Source organism: Crassostrea angulata, chromosome 5, assembly GCF_025612915.1.
Source record: "Crassostrea angulata isolate pt1a10 chromosome 5, ASM2561291v2, whole genome shotgun sequence".
NCBI classification, from domain to species: Eukaryota; Metazoa; Mollusca; class Bivalvia; order Ostreida; family Ostreidae; genus Magallana; species Magallana angulata.
The window spans coordinates 2,259,355-2,276,272 of record NC_069115.1 but is presented as its reverse complement, the minus strand read 5'-3'; the positions used below and the strand labels follow the sequence as shown (position 1 = coordinate 2,276,272).

The following is a 16,918-nucleotide window of genomic DNA, read 5'->3' as shown; positions in this document are numbered from 1 at the left end:
GTGGATTAAGATACAATTCATATTTTGTTATGTGTTTGCACCCAGGGTTAAAATAATATTGAATTAAAAAAAAAAAAAATTAATTCTGAATTTTTCAATGTTGAAAATATTTCACTCAAGTTATGTCATTTTTCTGCTGTCAGTTTGGGAGGTGAAGATCCAGTATGAGAGATTAAGATAGATTAAATGAATTGTACATGCAGTTTTTATGTTCCCTAAAGTGCACATTAAAAGCCCAAATGGTATTATGTCATGTTCGCTTCCACTGGGGGACTCATGGCCAAGAGTTACCATACTTAACTAGGAATTGTTGCATTTTTATCATGTTTTATACCCTCGCTCTGCAGGAAAGAGAGGTATACTTTTTATCTTTGAGTGTCTGTCTGTGGGCATGTGTGTGTGTCTAACAATTTTTTGACACATTTTTCTCAACAATTATTAATCACAGGTACTTTTTCACACTCTTTGTTTTGGTAATGCCATATAATGGTATCTATTTTTGTACCAATCAGATGCCAATTTCCTGTCAAGTGACAACTTTGTTTTTTTAAAGCCTACATCATTTTAGAACAAATTTTCCAGCAGCTACATATATATAATCACAGATGCTTGAAAATTTATAAACACACTCTTTGTTAAAGCATGTTATATGATGGGATTCATTTTTGAACAAATTTCGATGTCAACTTCTTGTTAAATGTCTAAAATGCTTATTTTTATCGGCCGATCACAGTTGTGTCCATATGAAGAATCTGTCAAATTTTACAGTTTACACACACATTGCGTCTTGAACTGCATCTACTTTATTTACTATTCAATGATAGCTTCTGGTAAATCTTTAATTACATGTAGATTAATAAAAATGTTATTCTAAATTGCGTTTGCCTTGAAAGTTAAACGTTTATACAGTTACATACATAATCATATAAATCAAATCAGGTTTTTCTTTACATGCATAAGAATATTAATCAGAAGCACAATTTGCCTAATAAAAAGTTAAGTTTATTCATGCCTTGCTATTTCAAAAATCAACAAATTGCTGCAATATATCTTATTTGTATTGATCATGTTTATTGAATGTACCATAATTTATATTACATTTACAAGATTGGCCAATGATATTACATGCCAATCTTTCCTTTAAGGTGGCTCACTACACCTTGAAATATTTTCTCAAATCAGCAGAAAATTACTTGATTATGATAGATATCATAATGAATAAGAAGTATTTTAAAAGTCAAATAGGCAAAATAGTTTGCAATTTTGTATGAAAAATTTCATTTTTAAAAATTGAATTCAGTAAACATGAATAAAAGCTACAGGCCATTTAAATGATCTGCCGTTTAGAAGCCCAGTACTTTAACCACTGAGCTATGACGCTATATGAGCGAATCGAACGATATAAACAGTTTAACTAAACATTTAAAGGGGCATGGTCACGATTTTGGACAAAAATTATTTTTTCGATTTTAATGTTTATGATGCTTCAGTAAGGCATTTTTAATAGGCAACCAAAATTTAAGTGTCATTTGTTGAGTTATAAGCGAGTTACAGAGCTTACAATTCCTCGCTATGTAAACAAAGCTTTTGTTTACATTTTGAACGTTGAAGAGAAAATTCCAGTTTTAGACCTAAAATGAATGTGTTAATCGTTAGGAACTGTTTACCTATGCTTAAAATGAATAAGAATACAGACAAATCATCTTGAAAAAGATTTTTACAGGTATATTGAACCTATGTAAACAAAAACATGGCACGAGCCTTCTTTACATGACAAAGAATTGTGAGCCCTGTATCTTGCTTAAAACTCATCGACGGGCACCCAAATTTCACTTGATCATTAGAAATGCATTGATAAAGCATTGTAAATAATAAAAACAGAAAAATAAAATTTGACCAAAATCGTGACCATGCCCTTTTAAATCGCCATCTTGTGACGTACGTAGTGTCTTAAAAAGTATAGGTCAGGATTTAGTGAGGTACCTTAATGAAAGAGAATACTTGTTTTATTTACTGAATCAGAGCAATGGTATCAATTCTGAGCTTTGGCTCACAGACAAGTCTGTCCATATGTCTGTCGTATTGTCTACATGTATGTGTAATACCTTTTGTCATACCCCCTGCAAATGAAGTTTTGAGGGTATATAGGAATCACTTTTCCATCTGTCCCTCTGTGCAATCTACATCTTACTTCACATACAGATTGCTTATGACATTAGAGTGTGTCATGACCTAAGGTCATTTGGGCAACTTCATGGTCACTGGAAGTAAAAGTGCAAAATTTTGTCAGGTCTATTATTATAGATTTTTCATATGAAGAATCTTTGAAAGTTTTTACTTTACACAAAGATTTCTTATTACCTGATAGTGTATGTGTCCTGATTTTGACCCAACGTCATTTTAGTAAGTTCAAGGTCATAGAAAATAAAAACTTTATAATTTTGTCAGGTCTGTACCATTCTTAATATAGAGAAACATTATAGAGTCTGATGTTCCTACTTCACATAAAGATTGCTTATGATCTGAGGGAGTCATAAATTTGATTACAGGTTCAGTTGTGCGAGTTCAAAGTCATTGTTAAAAATGCAAAATTCCTGTCTAGGACATATCTAGTAACTGAAAATGATTGGAAGCTAAAATTTGACACAAAGATTGCTTGTTTCTTGTAATTATGTCCAAGTACATCTATTATCTATTAGATGAATGTTCCAGAATTACACATGCATGCACCTTAATTACTACCATTCAGATCTGTGTGTAGAAAGATGCCACAGCACCCCATGTGCCAACAGGTGACGACCTGACACCGAATCAGTGTTTCGGGCACATTTAAGAGATGTTAAAGGGTCGTCCCCTCATCAGAGGTCTACCTGGTGTTGTTTTTAATTGTACATCAGTCATGAAATGATCCATTTAAGAACTAAGCATAGTGTTTTGTGTATTATCATACAATACAACATGTTCATAATAGGCTTTGTGATTCAAAAACTGTATGCTTTTAACATATTTAAGACAATGAGTAAGATGATATATTTTGCCCTAGAGAAATAATATGCAAGTTAATAGCCTAATAGAGTATTTGCTTGCTTGTTTTGTATCTAAGCAGGCTTTTTATGGAACTGCCATATACAGGTGGGAGCGATACGTCACATCAGCGGGCTCGAGGAGGAGGAGTTTAAGTGCTCTTGGATTAGAGAATCTTCCTCATTTTGAATGTCTAACATGTTAATTGATTTGGCTCCAAGTCAAGTTAAAGAGGTTGTTTAGATTTCTGTGTCACTTATATCCAATGATAAGAGGTGTCAGAAATATTATGGAGCAATGCTTATCTTTCCTGACTATGCAGGCAAGTCGTTGGGTGAATGCTTCTATAAATTGCACAGCTTCAAAAGTAAATAAAAAACCAAACAGCGACAAAGTAAAAGCTTCCGCTATACCAAAGTTTTACAGAGAGACATGTTTTTAGTCACCTGATTCACTCAGGTGATCTATTGCAATTAGTCTTCATCCATCCTCATGGATCATCTGTTGTTAACAATTTTTATTTTTAACTTCTTGAAAACTACATTGCCAGTTGTTACCATTTTTAGTGTGGAGCATCTCCATGATGAGAGGAATCTAAATTGTAAAATTTGTGGCTTTACCACCCCCTTTGACTCATATGTGGGGCCAAATATACATAAAAGGCCAAATTTTCAAAAATCGTCTCTCTACTCCTACAGGTTATGATGTCCATATGCATGAAGCCCTCTATCAAAATTTTAAAATTCATGGCCCCTGGGTCAGGGTTTTGGAACCTAGGTAGGGACCAATATATCCATATAGTAAATATGTATCAAAGAGACTGATCAGCATTGTTTGGCAGACGACGTATTGAGGTATGATTGGCCGCCCAGGTACAAGCATCTCATGTTGCAAGGCCAAATGCCCTTTGAACTTTTTAATATTCAGGACGCCCATTTTATGTATTTTTGGTAGCATATACAAACTGTCTTTGCAGAATTTAAGTGGCTGTGGGAGGTATTTGTGAGTGATTCTATTAATGTTAGAATTAATGTTAGAATTGATATGCATTTCACTTCCAACCTTGTTGACCAGGCTATGTATAATCTTGTGTTTTAATTGTCCTTGTGGATAATTGCTTGAGTCCTTTTGCCACTGCCTTCAGCTACATAATTGGCGCAGTTCTGATCGGTGATAGTGGTAGATTTGTCCACCTTTTTATGATAATACTTGTCTCATTGCGGAGACTGGTCAACGGCTTGCCAGTAAATGTTACAAAGAGCTAGGGTGTCAATCAACATTGTGATGTTAACAGGATATAGAGGGTTCACTGCAGATATAAACACAATGTCGACTCGATGCTGGCCAACATTGTGATATATCAAGATTGATAAAATACCGTGCATTGGACATACCTCTCAAAGTCATAGATATTTTGGTTCAAGTACAAATTAAAACAGAAATCTAAACAAGAGGCCCAAGGGCCACGTAGCTCACCTGAGCAACAATAGCCTTAACTCTGATCAAATTAGCATTACATTATCAAAATCAAAATATCTTGACAACTAAGTACAGTAGATCTTGCTAAAAAAAATTAAAATCTTTTTAAAAAAACCGCTTTGTGGCCCCAATTTTCTTTAGGGAATCATGGTTTGATCAAACATTAATTAATCTCCAAAACTTGTGCTTTCACACAATTTACTGCTTTTTTGACTGAAAACTTTCCAAGAATAATTTTAAATTTTTTTCTAATTATTCCTATGCTAAAATTCATCCCCCCATTGTGGCCCCTACTTGCATCTACACTACCTGAGGATGCCTCCACACAAGTTTAAGCTTTTCTGGCCAAATAGTTCTTGAGAAGAAGATTTTTAGAGATTTTCTCTATACATTCTTATGTAGAAATCCATCCCACCCATTGTGGCCCCACCCTACCCCCGGGGACCGTAATTTGAACAAACTTGAATCTACACTACCTGAGGATGATTCCATACAAAGTACAGCTTTTCTGGCTGAATACTTTTGAGAAGAAGATTTTTAAAAATATCAACAAATTTTCAATATTTCTAAATTATCTCCCCTTTAAAGACGGTGTGGCCCTTCATTTGAACCAACTTGAATCCCCTTTACCCAGTGATGCTTTGTTCTAAGTTTGGTTGAAATCTACCCAGTGGATCTGGAGAACGAGATGAAAATGCACGTTATAATGCCAACACCAACATGAGTTAATTATTACTGATATATAAAATAAAAAGATGTTTATTTTGATTTCTTTATTTCCACTATCCTTCCACTTGAACTGGTAGTTATTATAAGATCATTGTTCCATGTCAGAGGACGTACACGTACATAAATCTTCAAATTCCTGAAGGTGCTGAAAACAAAATTTGAAAGCTTCATTAAGAACATATGTTTAAATGACTGTAAACATAACATTTGGCTGTGTACGCGTATTCTTTTTAGCATATTTTGGTATTTGGTACCAGTAACCTTCAGCGCTATTTATATAATAGTGTTGTGTTGAGCATGTACTATGCCTAAATAGTAGTCAGGGTTTGATACATAGTGCACGAACCTCCAGCTCGTGCACTATGTATCAAACCCTAACTACTATTTAGGCATAGTACGTGCACAACACAACACTATTGTTATTATTATGCCAACTGTTGAATAATATAATGACGTGCTTTGCTATAAGAAGCTGTGACGTTCAAGTGTTGACTAGTCCCTAAAAATAATCACCGGAAAAGCAAGCGTTTGTTTTTTTTCTTCACATTAATCAATTGATTTGATTGTTTGTTTAATCAGCAAGTTGTTGTACAATGAAAAGACAACAAAGGTTTATGTTCTTTTCATTGTACTGAGAAACGTTTGACCTTACCAAGAAAACTCAAAACGTTTAGCAGACGAAATCTCATAAAAAAATTTTCTTTAACATTCTTTATCAAGCGTCATTTGAAAAAGTGTTTTTGAGATTCTCATGTAGAATTTTTTGAAAAATGTTCAATCAATTTGTCCAAAAGTTTATCAGAAACTTTAAAATTACCGTCAATAATGGATATTAAGTGTTGTTGGGAAAAAAATGTTTTTAATTGCTTGATGTCAGTCGTATAATATATATAATTATCTACGTTTTAAATACTGTCACTTATAGTAACGGCTAATATAGCATAGCGGTAACGCGTTGGGCTTCAAACTGGAATGATTTTAGCGTCATGAGTTCTAAACCGGCTGTCGGTGCTTCTAAGATTTTCCTTGAAAAAAATTGTCGTGCTCTATTTCGGCATAGTATGCTTATGCTATATAAATCCTTAGTATACTGTGCGAAAATAGATAATAGGTATTGATTATATAGCGACAAACTGACAGGAGGCATAATAATTGCTAACAACATGCTATTTTGTAACTATCCTTAATCCTGATTTACAGGTTTTACAAACCAATTTTTTTTTTACAACTATTTTTATTTAAGATGAACTGGTTTGGGTTTTCACAAAATATCATACATGCTAAATATAATATATTCACAGTAAGACTGGCTTATGTGATCCCTCGCTTATACCAGCTTAACCACAAACAAAACACACACTCAGTCAGACCAATGGGCCATGTTGCTCACCTGAGTAACAATGTTCTACTTTAATCCAAGTAAATTATTCTTTTTAATTATGTCCTATTTGCCCTCACTGACACCAGTGAATGAAATGACACAACCCTGGCTTATTAATCTAAAACTGCAAGCTGCCTCTTTTTAACAACTACCGGTAGTATATATTTACCAGTACTCATTAAAATGAATGATCTTTTATACGAAGTTAAATTGTTGATTCTTAATTGTTCAAACTGAGTTCCCTGGACAAATATGGGGCCCAAATAGAGTTTCAAAGTTTGGTAAGACTACGGAAAATTGTTTAAAATCTTCTCAAGAACTACATGCAATGCTACTTTTTGTGATAATTAACTACATTGTACGTACTTAAGCATCCTGATATATTTACATTTTAGCTCACCTGAGCTGAACGCTCAAAAGAGCTATTTTGATAACTTTTTGTCCAGTGTCCATCTGTTCATATGTCTGTCTGTCCATCTGTCTGTCTGTCTGTCTGTCTGTAGACTTTTTACATTTTTGACTTCTCCAGAACCCCTGGGCCAATTTCAACTAAACTTTGTGCAATTTTTTTACAGGATCTATTCCACTACATTGTCCAGATATTTTGTATATGACTCCTGACGATATTATGGCTATTGTTGCTCAGGTGAGCGATGTGACCAATGGGCCTCTTGTTTAGTGTCTTTGTCTGAGATAACACTTCAAACCAATTTTGTATTATGTCCAACAAAATTCAAATAATATATTGTTGGGGTGCAAGCTGGGTTTGCATGATTAAAAGAAATGAAAATCACATAGATATGTAAATATTCTAATATTCAATCATACAATTGCTGAAAATAATGTAAATATAAGTATTAAGGAATTGCTGAAAATTATGTAAATATAAGTATTAAGGAAACATTCTTTGAATATTATGAGGTGATCAATTTGGTCGGAGCATGTCAAAATCTATCATAAAGCCCTTCATTCTTTACTGGATTTGACCACGCCCAACCAAAATTATCACCTCATAATAGAGTGTTAAAAAATGATTCCTAATTATTCCTTAAATAAAGTAGATTTTGAATTGTTCAAAATGAGACCAATGGACCAATGACAAGACCCCAAGGAACTTTAGATTCAATGTTTTATATGGGTATGTAGCAACACTACAGTGTAGAATTTAAATTGCTTGAAATATTTGATTGACCTCCAAACTTATATTAAGTCTCTGGAGATCTAGAGTTTCAAAATTAATTTTAATATTGGAATGTATGTAGAAAATATTTAAATATATTCTTTTATCAGAAATTCAGTTTTTTAATTACATGTATTTATGAAAGCAACTTTATAAAGCTAGTTTTGATTCATAACAACCACAGAAATAAACAGCATAAGCGGCAGAACCGGGGGGGGGGGGGGGGGGGGGGGGGGGGGCTAGGTGGGCTTAGCCCCCCCCCCCCCCCCCCCCACTTTTTTTGCAAAGTTAGACCTAACCATTAGGGACAAAGCATCATAAAGGGTTCAGTCCCCCCCCCTTTTTATCGCAGCAAAGATAATTGTTCCTAAATTTACCCCCCCCCACGGATTATTAGGATTTCCATGATTTTGGGAATAAGTTCCTCAAGATTTCTGAGGATTAGTCTAGCCCCCCCCCCCCCCCCCCCCCCACTTACAATTTGCTTCCGACGCCAGTGAAACAGGGGCTTAATATTAAGCATTAGAATAAGTGTGGAAAAAAAATAAATCTGAAACACTTTATAAACAAGACATACTATATAAAATAGTTGTATTTGACTCTTTTAAACTGCTGTATTTAGAGTTACAACCATTGTTTATTGGGTGAGCAATGTGGTCTTTTCACGTGTCTCTTTTTCAAAATCATTGTCACAATCCCATTGTATAAAAAGAATAGACACAATACCCTTGGGTTAATTGGGATGATAAAAACTCGGTACACTTTTAAATAAAGTTACCAGCTTGACTATTCATCGATACTCACAATTTACGGATTTTGCGTCTGTAACTTTTCTTAAGTGTCATCTGTAACAATAACAATATTCTTTGTTTGATTTTTTAAGAATGATTTAAGTAAATGCCTTTAACTCTAGATCTAAAAAAAAAAAAACCAACAAAATCTTACCTACCCCCCCCCCCCCCCCAAAAAAATTCCCAAATCATGAAATTCTTAATCCGTGGGAGGGGGGGGGGGGGGGGGCTGCTTGTATATTTTCTAATTTTCAATATCACTATTAATATTTCATTCTCCTAAGGACGCCGTTTACTCAGGGTTTGAGTTCTCAAAATCGGATTGTTATAAAATAAGTTCAATGTCATGAGTAAAATTTGTTCTAAACACTAAAAAAATTTACGAAATGAATTATTATTGACAAACCATTCGATAGTTTTACTTTATTATGGAATTGGGCTCAAACAAAGTTGGACTTTTAGCAAAACAGAGGAAATTTGGACTAAAATTTTCAGATTTTGTTTATCACTGAAAATTTTTTGGTAGTACTGTAATATTCAAAGTTAAGATTTTATTTGTTAGTGAACATACGGTAATTTTGCATATTTTCTGTTGGTTTTATCTCACTTTTTCGTTTAGATATTCGAATGGCTCACACTACAAAAATATTGAAAAATGCTTAAAAATGATAAGACACCATGCATATCTCCAAATTTTAATCATTGACCTCATATAACTTTTATGCCAGCAGAGTATGGTCAATATACTTAATTTAAAGCTATAAATGTTTTAGTATTATCATCCCTCAATTTTTTGTAAAATTGAATTAAAAAAGGGTAGGGATTTGAAAAATGATAGAGGAAATTCAGGCTGGAATATTCATAAAAATTGTGAATGAAAACTTAATGCTTTGTGTCTGTTTAGTGTCACTGCCATTCATAAACTGTATTATATTTTTAAAAGAGTGTAGCAATTTGTATTATTTTCACAATTAAGAAAATTCTAATCATAGTGTAAAATTTTAAAGCACTTTTCTTCAATTTTCAAAAAATATTCAGTGGCCATTATCTCAAAAAGTAGGTCTGTGAAAGTGAAAAATAGCACTACCATGATAGGTCTTTAACACACAATAGATAGTTTTTCATATTATCATCAGTGGAATTTCTTTTTTCATTCTGAGTAAACGTACAGTTTGCTGCGATAAAAAGTGTGGGGATGGGTGGGGGCGGGGGCTGGCACCTCCCTGCTGCTATGAATCTAATGGTTAAGTCTAACTTTGCAAAAAAGTGGGGGGGGGGGGGGGCTAAGCCCCACCCCTAGCCCCCCCCCCCCTCCTAGCTCCTCCCGGTTTCAACGCCTACGTAGATACTGGTTACAGGGTTGAAATCTACACGGCCCAGTTTTATCCATTTTATCGTTAGATGAAACCATTAGTAACCTTAAAAAAATCACACAGGAAATAATAATAATGATGTTAGAATGAAGTTACCGTTATCTCGATCTTTTCCTCCTTTTCCTTGCCTAATTGACACGCGTGTTTCTGTAAAGCAAGTATCATATTTCTTTTAAATTTCGCACTGTTTGGCGAAAATGTGATTTATACAATCTAGTCAAATCAAAAGAACCATTTTTAAGCAGAGTAAATAGAGTAAAAATAACTAAAGTTTAGATGGAAGAAGTAATATATACTTATACTTAATTCAAATATATCAAAAACAAAAAATCAAAGTAACTCATCACTGATTTTGTTACGGAATGCTTTTCTGACATCTGATAGAGCAAGTTTTATACCAATTATTGTATATGTAAGATAACTTACCTTGTAGGCAGATATGTTCCTTCAGCTATTAAATCAGTTGAATAGTCATAGAAATGTGGGAAAACCCCGACTCCGATTCACATACGCATGCGCTAGTTCTCTCTCTCTCTCCCCCCCCCTCTCTCTCTCTCTCTCTTGATGATGTATGTAAGGTATAATAATCGAAAATGTATACAAGCGATATGTCATTATTTTTTAATTATAAGCATGATCAATTACAATGTGTATCTGGTTTCAATAGTGTTGCAATTCACTTGAAAAGAACAAATTTGACATAATATGCGTGTAAGTGACTAGAATCAGAATTAAAATGATGATACACGTACTTATAAACAAATGCCTTGTTTATTCTTCGTCTGCATTGTATTTAATTACCCTCCCATGAGAGGGTTCCCTGAGATTTTTACCCGCAATTAAATTATCACAGACATAGGGAGGTAGTGTTACGTTAAAATTATAAAACGCTCTGGGTAATTTATTTGTTTTACCTATACATAAATATAAGTGTCTATGGGCTTTCGTTAAAATATATGTCATGAAACTGTGTTATTTGAATCCATGCTATTTTAAAGGTAAGAAAAACATACGTTTCAAATTCTTGTTTGTTTTTCGTTTCATGTTACTTTAGTAAACATCAACAACTATTACCCTTTATATCTAGCACCAACTAAGGGCAAGCAATTCCTCTCACACATTAAGGATTTTTTTATGCAACACATCTTGGCATTTGCAGTTTGTTAATTTCGGGAAATTCGTGAAATTTAAGTGTTGAATTTAAAGGGTCTAGGCACAAAGTTAGGCTTTTCTGTGCCTTTTTTAAAGAGGCTGTGGGACATAGTAACCATCAGATCTGCATAAAACTTTTGAATATGATATGTTTGGCCATACAATCTCTACTACTATATTAAACTAATAGACTCGAATTTTTGGGCTTTAATACCGATAAATCGGAAGAGTACTGCCTTTTTGTTTTATATATTTTAACATCACTGGTACTTGAAGATTAACAATTTGTTTTTATTTTTTCTCAAATTAATAAGTATTAATGAAAATTCCTAAAAAAAAATCCCAGAATTCATCTGAATGTTTTTGGATTTTACAATCTAGCGCAAGCGCTATACATTCACGCTAACGGAATCTTTAGTTTATGTTTTCACATATTTGCATTAATACATGTAAACTTAGAAACCATAATACAAATACGTCTAAATTTTCATTGGAAATAATTTAATATATAGAATGTTTTATCGTGAAAATTTCATTATATTCTTGAATGTACAGAACTATTGACATTTAGACGTAAATATCTTGATGATAAATACTGGTCAGCGCCAAATACTATTAAGTTTTGTGAACTTATGTCTTGTTCTAATGCTACAAACCTGAAAAAATTATGTTATTTTATAATCAAAATATACAGTTTGATAAAATAGTCTGTCCTCCATTATTATACTTTTTCCTTATCTTCATTGTATATATTGTATATTTATGCTTATTTACTATTTATCTACTACTTATCTATTCATTTATACAATGAACCTCTGACTTTTGAACTGTATATAATGATTGACCTCATGTACCATTCCATGGTGTGAGCGAATAAACTGAATTGAATTGAATTGAAAATGATAAAAATATATATTTATGTCCTACGGACCCGGTTTTACGATAGAATGCGTTCCGTGTATTGTCTCTGTAGCAAAGGTAATACGTGTACGTTGTTGAAAAAGTGTTGAATTCTTACATTATATGTAATTAATTTACATTATATTATTACATTATATGGATTAAATTTTTAGATGAAAGGTATTTAAAGTCAGTCTCAAAATCTGTTATCTTTTATTATGATTAATTTGACTGTTATTTTCAATGCAACTTTATTAATTTTCGTTTCGGGGCGATTCTGCAATTTTCTGTTACATTACGGGAATATGGGAGGCATTCTAACTGCCCATGGTGAGGGCCTTTCCTAAGACACAGTTAGATTAGATCTATTCTAACTTAGGAAAGTGTAGTGAAATTAATAGCATTGCTTTGTTATGTAAATGTCAACTATACGGAGTGTCGATGTACATGTATCTATTTCGTAAATTTATGTCCGATATTCAGTGCCAACTCGTGCACGCACGGGGCAAAGTCTAGTATTATTTTATGAAGAAGAATCAAAATGTTTGGCTTTATATACAGAGTTCTTTGGGTATCAAAGGTGAATATATATAGCCTATAAATTAATATGGCATCCAAGCCTATTAGAAATGTGCAATTCTAACGGGGTAGACGAAATAATGATCGAGGGACCTAACTATATAACATGACCCCTGAATCTCTATTAACAGATTATAAGCTTTCTGCGATTGAATATGTTTGGCCATCAGATCTAGAACCTCTAGAGGAAGTCACTGGAACTTCCAAATGTAACAAATTACAGTACATAAAGGAGGATGTCCGTATACTAGGCTAGCTCCAACCCAGTTTAAAACCTGACCCCATCCACCCATTTTATTAGTGTTGGTCACGCAATGACGGAATTATGACTACTAGCATTTCGGCAAGGATAGAATCTCGGGTGATTCATCACCCGTTATACGTTTTTTTTTTTCACATACTGAATAACGTTAATTATTTATCGATCATAGTACGGTACCCATCGATCATGTAAAAAAATAAAAAATGTCGGTAAAGGAGGAATTAAAGTGGTTAACTTCAATTTCACTGTTATCATGGTTATTTTCTTCCGTTCATTTCAATTTCTTATACGTTCCTAAAAAAGTGTGTATGTGTGACAGTGTGGTTGTGGTACGTATACGTGCTGCTGGTGGTTGTGGAGTGGAGGGGGGGGGGGGGGCTCCATTCGGGTGTTGCTGCGAAAAAAAAATGGGGATGTGGGGAGCTACGTGCCTGTTGAAAAAACCCAGACATTTTATAACTTTAGTTGTTTTATGTTTTTTTTTTTAAATATAACGTTACATCATTTTGGGTGCTCCTGTACACCTTGATTCTTCTGGGTTAATCGACACACCGAAAAAGCATCTGTATGACACAGACTAAACAGCAATGGCGACTGATGAGGAAAATGAGCCTGAGCCCAAGATCGACAAACGCATTTTTATAACATGTTTAAGGAAGGCCCTCGTCTCCTAGAGGACAATAATGTACGATTTGCTGTTATGAAACTTATTTCTTGCAATGGGGCGGAAAGTAACTCATTTACAGACGCTAGTTTTGCAGGATGAGAACAAAGTACCATCTTTTCTTCCATTTACCGTGGTGTTTGCTTTTCTGAAAAAAAAAAAAAATGGAAAAATGCAAATAATGATGAATTAGAACAGCTGCAAGGTCCATCTAAACATGCTCTGTTGTGTCTTAACAAGTTTTACAAAACGAAAGGTGAGTTTAATTTGTCAATATGAATTCTTTTAATTTGACACCTATAGTGCATTACGAGATTATGACTAGTGTAACTGTTTTGGCGTGCGACCAGTTCTCACCGAGAATCATATCTCGACAGTGCTCTGTTGTGTCATTTTATCAAAACAATTATATACTGAAATAGAAGAGGAGGAAAGATCACAACTATATAAACTTACCGGTATATATATCCCTTTGTAATCTCACACGAGACTCTCTTAATCACTCCATGTGGGTTATTATGATGGGCGTCAATGTAATAGAAAACAGAAAAACCACAACTGGGCTCGAACTCGAAACCCTTTACTTTAAAAACCAATGATTTATCAACTATGCTTAAGGAAAGCTAGCTAGTGCTAGCAGGAGCGTGGCAGTACTAAGCCTATTTAGTGATGGAACAATTGTCGCTGATAATTGATTTAATTATTTAATATAAAATTTATAAAAAATAATATATTTAATTATATATATTTTTAATTATTGGTAACCAAAACAAATAAAAAAAAACTATAAAGAATCTTGATTTTGGTCAGCTTTGGAAGTTTGGTTCACATTTTATTTTCTGCATGTCATACCAGATCTATTAATACAAATTTTAAAATGAAAACAAAATGGCTGTAGTTGATGGTGTGAATAGCAACAGTAACAATTTTCAAAGAAATAATGGATTTTTTCATTCTCAATGTCAAATATTTGGGATTTTTAAAATTTTATACAAATTAAAAAGAAACCCTGTAATTAAAATCAAGTTAGATAGCAAGTCACAAACAGTAGAAATTGCATGTCTGGAAAAATACTCTTACATTTTAATATTCAGATACAATTACATTTACAAATTTTTATAGTAATCAATTGGTTTTTTTTTAAATTTCAAATAAATTATTTAAAAAAAAAAAATGCAGAAGATAATAGCACACGCAGCGAGTTCCATAGACAATGTGTTTGAACGGAGGAAATTTGAGTTGAAATCTGCACATCGTTCAATGCAAATTTTGTGGATCCGCGTGAAAAAGTTCAATATATCACAATAATCCATTGCGGTGCATAGCAACATGGGGGAATAGGAAGCGTTTCTAAGGAAAATTCTTACCTCAAAATCGCATACATCCATTTCATTTAAACAATGAAAAATCATTCTACAACAGTTATTGCCGAGATCAAGGGATTACGCGGACATTATTTTCCAATTTTTTTTTGGTCAATTTCACGTGTTAGTTCCAGTCAAAACGATATGTATTGCCTCAAATGTTTATTTTTAAAGAGCGGGTCCTGGCACTTTATGTGTATTTTTTAAATCTGAGTTTTTGTTCTAGCATGTTAATAATATATATATTTATTGGTCAATTCTTTTAAAATATAACATATGAAAACAAGATATTTACAGTGTTTTGTTTGTTTAAAATAAGAAAATTGTAGTCGGTTAAATTTTTGGCTCGTTCCGTAAATCGCGCCTCCATAGATCGTATGTGACGTCACATCAAGAACACAAGAAAAGGTGGTGCGAAGATGTGTTGTTGGTGGGTGCAGTAACACCAACAGTAATTCCTGTCTGCATGAGTTTCCATCAGACCTAGCAGTAAGGAAAAAGTGGGACAGGTTTGTGTCATCCACTCAGAAAGACTGGAAGCATGTTGTTGATACCACTGTCATTTGTGGTGACCACTTTATAGCCCCATCAGATTTTGAGGGATACCAACAGTGGCGGAGTGGTTTAAAAAAAAGTTATCACTCAGACCCGGGGCTGTGCCAACCATCCGTTCCCCCTCACTGCCAAAGCCTGAACACCACCGACGTGCTGTCCAGAAGCTAAATATATCAAGGGTAAGTTTAAAATGTTGGATAAACAGATAAATATTCACACGGTTTAGTTTTCTTGTCAGTGGGACCCTAACACTGCATAATGGAGATCATATCCACTGCGATGAACGGAAACTATACATAGGCATATAAAAACATAATGGGGCTCATATATTTTAGGTAAAAAACTTAAAGGTTAGTAATAATGGTTTTTTTTTAAACAGTTGGTTGATGGCAATTTATCAGCTGGACATACTGAACATGCTGAAACTGTCTGTGAAAGGTTGTCACAAGCAGGTGCTTCCACAGTAAGTGCACTTGATTGATTGTATATGCAATAGAAAAAATAGATAAAAGATACATGTAAAATACATGTAAAATAGATGTGTTTTTGATGAAATGTTCTATAGTTAAAATGACAGATGTCCTACGGACCCAGTTTAACGATAGAATTTGTCCCATATACTCGTTCGTAGCAAATAAAAAAATTATATCGCGCTGTATCTAGCCTAAATTTTCATATGATTGGTCTCAAATACCTACAAATTTGCTCTTTTATAATGCCATATTACCACATTAACTGTTTTTGCAACAAAATCACTGCCACTTTTAACATCATGTTTGATATTTACAGGCTCATTTACAGGTTCTTAATACATGCCACATCAAGTTGTGTGTTCACCTGAGTCAGATAAAGTACAGGATACAGTGAGTTCTTGATAAATATATATGTTAAATAGAAAAAATTCAAAAACAACTTTCTTAATAATGAAGTTTTTCTTTTGTAGAACTAACTTTAAAGTATTGACAGAATATAATAATCAGCTTCATTTTTACAAAACATTTTTGCCACTTTCATGCTGCAATTTTGGAATTTATCTTAATTGACTTTAAACAAAACTTAATAGGCTACTTGTACAGATGAAATCCTTCCTGATAGTGACCCACCCAAGAAACAGTCAAGGGGAACACAGTTGGGGTTAAAAAGAGAGAGCTACAGAAGTATAGGTACTGTAGTGTGTTGTCTTTTGAAGATTTTTGAAAATATTTTTTTATAGTTTTAAGTCAGTAAAGTTGTTCTGGATGTTGTAAATACTTAGTATCGTGATTACCTCCCAGTTACCTAGCTTAGTGCCGCTCTTCTGGTGGGGAAGTCGAGAAACTCTAAATTTCGCGAGATTTTCGGGGCATTAAGTACTTGTGCTAGTGACAATCAGATGATTCGAACAGTTAGTATGCTGAAAGTACACTGTATTGCAAAGGGTTGCACTTCAAATAGTAGGTTGTCCAATTGGAATCTTTAGAGTTTTATTTTTATCAGCTTCCAAAA

The 16,918-nt window shown here is 33.7% G+C and overlaps 2 long non-coding RNA genes and 1 pseudogene across 2 annotated transcripts; 2 read left to right on the top strand and 1 right to left on the bottom strand.

Moving 5' to 3' along the window:
* The window catches only part of LOC128183616 (deleted in malignant brain tumors 1 protein-like), a 492,435-nt pseudogene that overhangs the window by 205,827 nt on the left and 269,690 nt on the right, over positions 1–16,918 (top strand).
* On the bottom strand, positions 5,273–10,109 carry LOC128183450 (uncharacterized). The gene is made up of 3 exons (XR_008243602.1): positions 10,054–10,109; positions 8,598–8,638; positions 5,273–5,377 (listed from the first exon to the last, which is right to left on the bottom strand). It is a non-coding gene; the product is annotated as an uncharacterized LOC128183450 (long non-coding RNA).
* Positions 15,161–16,269, top strand: LOC128183452 (uncharacterized). The gene is made up of 3 exons (XR_008243604.1): positions 15,161–15,612; positions 15,813–15,896; positions 16,223–16,269. It is a non-coding gene; the product is annotated as an uncharacterized LOC128183452 (long non-coding RNA).